The sequence below is a fragment of the Carlito syrichta genome, unplaced genomic scaffold (assembly GCF_000164805.1).
Source record: "Carlito syrichta isolate Samal-C Ts95f unplaced genomic scaffold, Tarsius_syrichta-2.0.1 Scaffold135679, whole genome shotgun sequence".
In the NCBI taxonomy this organism is placed as follows: domain Eukaryota; kingdom Metazoa; phylum Chordata; class Mammalia; order Primates; family Tarsiidae; genus Carlito; species Carlito syrichta.
In genome coordinates this window covers 16,041-21,936 of record NW_007079775.1, presented here as the reverse complement: position 1 = coordinate 21,936, position 5,896 = coordinate 16,041, and positions in this window count along the sequence as shown.

Sequence of the window (5,896 nt, the reverse complement as noted above, 5' to 3'; positions counted from 1 at the left end):
CGTGTCGGTTTCGTGTGATCTGCTTCCACGCGTGTCTTCAACGCCCCAGAGCGCAGGCGGTGGGGCAGGCGTGGTTCCGTAGAAGCTGCCCGAGGGTCCTCCCGGGTGGCCGAGCCCGTTCCGTCACTCCCTGCATATTCCTAAATCAGATCCCCGTCACAGTGCACGAAACAAAGGTATCGTCAGCCGCACACCTCTGTGCCTCTTCTTTCTCTTTTTAATGTGTGATCACCGCACACGGTCATTCACAGGCTTTCAAACCCATCATGCTACATACATGGTCATGACGTTCCTTAGCAACATACCTACCAGGTCCTTCTGTGGCCGTTCTCAAATGTCTAGGTCGTTTTGCTCTGGCTGCCTGGCGGTGGACAGCGTACCCGAAGTACGCTTGACATGACCGGTTCCCGTGGGAGGTCCTCGTAAACCATCCTTGTTACTATTTTTTATTTTGGGGTTACTGTGAAGGCCTTATCTAACAGCCTTAACCTCTTTCTGTCTCTGTCTTGAGCTCTAAGTGTACTTGTTGGGTCAAAACACATGTGCATTTACAATTGCTAATTTATATCATCCCTTCCCATGGTACTCACACCTTCAACAATACCTTTTGGTTTAACAGTCTTTTATGTTAAAATCCAATGGGAGAACAAGAGCTCTGTACTTTTCCCTTCTTCCTGGTCTCCTCCTCCTTGTCCCTCCCTGCCCTAGGCACTGTGCTACTTCCACAGCCTTGCACTTGCATGCATCCTTGTTAAATACAGGCTGTGCTGTAGAATTTGTATGTTACCCTTTTTTTTTTGTTTTTTGAGTCAGGGTCTCACTTTGTTGCCCATGTTGAGCATGTTGAGTGCAGTGGCACAATCATGGATCACTGCAGCCTCCACCTCCTGGACGCAGGCCATCTTCCCACCTCAGTCTCTCGAGTAGCCACCACACCCGGCTAATTTTTTTTTTTTTTTTTGAGTTGGAGTCTCACTCTCTCGCCAGACTGGAGTGCGGTGGCACACTCCCAGTCACCGCAGCCTCAACCTGCTAGGGTCCGGCAATTCTTCCGCCTCAGCTTTCCAAGTAGCTGGAACTACAGGTGCGCGCTACCACGCCCGTCTAATTTTTAATTTATTGTAGAGATGAGGTATCACCAAGTCACCCAGGCGGATCTTGAACCCGCGGGCTCAGGCAATTCACTCGCCTTGGCCTCCCAAAGTGTGGGATTACAGCCTGAGCCACCGAGACCGGCCAATTTTTTTATTTTATGTAGAGACAAGGTGCTGTGTTGCCCAAGCTGGTCTTGAATTCCTGGGCTCAAGCAGTCCTCCCGCCTCAGCTTCTCAAAGTGCCAACGTGCCCAGCTATATGTTGACTTCCAAATTGTATGTTTCTGCTTACCAGAAATGTCTCTGTGCTGTATCCTCACTCTGCTGACTGCTTTTCTCCTGCAAAAGGGCCTGTTGCCTCTTTCTCTGTGGCCCTGGGGACATACAGTTGATTCTCCTGCTCCTGCACCCTAGTTCATGACATGGACCCTACATGCTGGATCCTTCCGATCCTGATTGATGCATTCCTCCTGCTTCTCAGAGTTTCTTTCTCATGGGTGAGACATATCCAAACAGCTTATTGCTGCGGCCCAGGGTGGGGTGATAACCAGGTCCAGGTAAGAGATGATAGTCTTAGATGGCAAAAGTAGCAATGGAGAAACCCATTTAATTTTTACTGGCACACTGGGCATGGTGGCTCACGCCTGTAATCCCAGCATTTGGGGGGGTGGAGGCAAGAGGTTGTGTGAGCCCACAGATATGAGACCAGCCTGGGCAACATGGTGAGACCTCATCACTACAATAAATAAATAAATAAATAAGCCAGGCATGGTGGCACATACCAGTAGTTCTGGCTACTTGGAAGACTGAGGCAGAAGTCTCACCTGAGCCTAGCAGGTTGAAGCTGCAGTGGCTGTGAGGGTGCCACTGCACTCCAGCTTGGGCGACAGAGTGAGACTCCAACTCAAAAAAAAAAAAAATTAGCCAGGCGTGGTGATGCATGCCTGTGGTTCCAGCTACTTGGAAGGCTGAAGTGGAAAGATCACTTGAGCCCAGCAGGTTGAGGCCGTGGTGGCTGTGATTGTGCCACTGCACTCCAGTCTGGGCGACAGAGAATGTGATTCAGGAAGAAAAAAAATTTACTTGCACTAAAGGGACATCCATTGGAAGGATTTCGGGGTGACAGGAAGAAGAAGAGCCAGGCTTCCTTGGGAGCGGAGGCAGCAGGCAGAAAGCCAGCAAGTACCCTTTCCTCACCATCTAGGGCTGCAAGATTCCTAGGTACCTGTCTGGGATCCAGGGCCCCATGATCCCCTGCAGGTCTGTGTGCAGATTTGCGAAAAGCACTTTGCCCTCTGAGCAGGTACATGACTGGTATAGAGGACACACAAGAAATTTTAGCCCCTTTCCTCCCAAGGAAGATGTCCTTGTCCAATGAACAGCCTGCACAACTTTCCAGGGCAACTGGGACTACACTGCATCCACCCTCTGTCCAATGTGGCAATGGAAAGTTCAGGTCAACACCCACTGGAGAGTGAGGAGACTAGGTATAATTTCTGAGCTCTCGTTGCGAATTCCTAGTTGACCTAAGCTGGGTAGGTCGGCCCCATTGACTCAATTCAGCTGCGGCCAGGGGTTTAGATCAGGGGTCCTCAAACTACGGCCCGCGGGCCACATGCGGCCCGCCGAGGACATTTATCCGGCCCACCAGGCGTTTTTGCCGCCGCTGCCTGTCCTGCCTAGCAGCCGACTGGTCCGGCCGCAGTGCGCATGTGTGGAATGTGTGTCGCACTCTCCAACTCCCCTCCTTCTCTCTGTCTCTCGACTCCTCCTCTCAGTCTTATGACTAGCAGTGGCAAATATGGAACCGGCTGGGCTCGGTGGCTCAGCCTGTAATCCCGCACCTTGGGAGGCTGAGGTGAGTGGATTGCCTGAGCCCCCGGGTTCGAGACCCACTTGGGCAGCGAGACCTCATCTCTACAGTAAATCAAAAAATCAGCCGGGCGTGGTAGCGCGCTCCTGTAATTCCGGCTACTCGGAAGGCTGAGGCGGAAGGATCGCCGGAGCCCAGCAGGTCGAGGCTGCGGTGGCCGGAAGCAGCCACTGCACTCCAGTCTGGGCGATGGAGTGAGACTCCAACTCAAAAAAGAAATACAAAATGGAACCGGACATTGACCATCTCATTAGCCAAAAGCAAGCCCATAGTTCCCACTGAAATACTGGTAAGTTTGTTGATTTAACTTTACTTGTTCTTCATTTTAAATATTGTATTTGTTCCCATTTTGTTTTTTCACTTCAAATAAGATATGTGCAGTGTGCATAGGAATTTGTTCATAGCTTTTTTTTAAGCTATAGTCCACCCCTCCAACGGTCTGAGGGACAGTGAACTGGCCCCCTGTTTTAAAAGTTTGAGGACCCCTGGTTTAGATCAACGGCTCCAGTGCTGGAGTTTGGGGGGAAGCAAGGAAGGGAGCACCCATGATACTTTTTGTTGCATCATTTTAAGCATAGCTGGCCACAGGAAGGTGAGGGAAATCCCCAGGGGTAGACAATGGACAAACGACAGGATGAGCAGGAGCTCGGGCCACCAGGCAGGAGCAGCATGCTGTGCTGAGCCACCAAGGCGCCTGGGTCTCAAGGGCCACTGGGCCAGGAGGCCTTGTGCCTTCAGAGAGTGAGTGAGTAAGCTGAGATCCTCGCCTACACCAGTGTTCTTGAAGGGCTCCTCAGGGTGAAAAAGAGGGATTGGGTGATACCTGCCCTCTGCACAGAGAGCTAGAAGGAAGCAGGTCCAGCTCAGTGTGGGCCCGCGTGAGCAGCCAAGGAAGTCCATGCCTGTCTCACAGCAGATGCCCAGAGCATCTGCCAGTGGGGCCACCTTCCTTGGGCCACAGGAAGGGGGCACCCCTCCTCCCTAGTGTGAGCACACTGCTGGGGTCCTGGCTCTGCCTCCCCTCGGGGGGACTCTTCACCCCAGGATTCCTACACATGACACCCAGGTGTGATGCTGAAGATGGGCCAATGACTTCACATTGACGACACTGGCCACCAGCAGGGAGAATCAGCAGGTGAGTCAAGGTCAAGACTAGATGCATCAACGTTCCAAGGGGCCAATCTTCAAGGATCCCCAATAACCTTGTTCTTAGCAGCAGGGACTTGAGAGCTTGGCATATATTAGGCACTGCTCCAGAGCTTCACGCACACTCATGTATTCCCTCCTCACCACAACCCCAGGAGATTGGTGACCATGTCCCCCATTTTCCAGAGAGGGAAACACGACACAGTATGTGTTCAGATCACTAGCCGGCAAATGGCAGAAGCAGGATGTATGAGAATGAGTTTAAAGGTTCAGGCACATTCAAAATAGAAACCCACAGATTTTAAAAGTAAAACAGTATAATCATGAACATAAACATCTCACTGATGGATTAAACAAAAAATAGATGCCACTGAAGAAAGCATTAGTGAACCGGAAGATGATGCCAATCGAATTTCCCCCTGCTCTATTCTCCTTAACAGCAGATGATGGTCCCTCCTCCTTCCCGAAGAAATTGCAGCAGCCCCTCCTCTGAAATCTGAGCCCTAGACCTTCAGTGCTCCCCAGGCTTGCATCTAGGTTCCCAATTTCCTCTCATTCTGAGATTGGAAGCTTCTTCATCACCTATGTTACATCAATGTCCCTTTTTGCTTTCAGCCCTCCGACCCCTGAGGAAACAACTCCTTAAATTCCCTCTCTTGAGATACCCAATATGCTTATGTGCCCTGGCTGGTCCCTGACTAATATAGAATTGGTCCTGGAAGGGTTCCAGAAGATAGGGCTACAGACTGGAGTTTGGGGAGTGGTCTGGTCATGCCTTTGGGCTGGAGTGCAGGACTGAGCATTTTGCCAATGGGAAGTGGGGTACAAGTCATCTGTGGCCTGCCGTGGCTTCACAGTTAATCTAGCTATGACCTGTGGTTGACTGGGGGATGGGCCACCTGAAGCAAGTGTCTGGGGAGCCCACATCTCTGCTGGCACCTGGGGGTCATAGCGGTCATGGAAGGCTGGGGGCTGTAGTGTGGGATGATTCCGCCGGGTTTGCCTGACTCTGCACTGTGAAGACAGATGAGTTCAGCTTTGTTAGCTCTCAGCTCAAGTGACAGTAAGAAACCCAGAGGGCTTCCAGGACATCCCTCAACATTCTCTTACCCCTTGTACCTGCAGAGCTGACAGTTTGACCATCAAAGTGTAGTTGTGCGAGTTACAGAATCCCAATGTGTTTAATTCCCAGCCTTGCTATGTGTCTCACGTGAAACGCAGGCAGTGGGTGGGAGGAATGGGACCCTGAAACCTAAAACTGGGCCTCTGGTTGGCCTTAGTGGAAGCTGAGACTCGGGAAGACCACAGTCCCTCTGAGCCTCTCTTGGTGGTAGAAGTGGCCTGACCTCCCCTGTCTGGGGGACTGGTGTTCCTTTACTGGAGATCTCTGTTACCCAAGCAGGAGCCTTGCAAGGGGACCTGTTACCCACGAGACCCTCCACTACGACACGATGTTGCCATGAGACCCATAACTAGTGTCCAGTCTCTGTGTGCTCTCCGGGGACGCACACAGCCTCTGACTGAAAGAGGCATCGGTGAATGCAGGGAGTACCTGCATCCTCGCAAAGCTCTGTGGTGCACCCCCCGCCCAGGCCAGGTGCAAGTCTACATGAGTACTAGATTACAGGCGTGAGCCATCGCGCCCAGCTCATTGCCATTTCCTAAACGGAGGTGCGGGCAGAAGCGGGGCCGCCACTCGTTGGCGCCCGGGAGGATAGAAGCAGGAGGCGGCGCCAGGAAGCTTAGAGGGCAGGCTGGGCGTGGCTGAGACGGGGGACGGTGG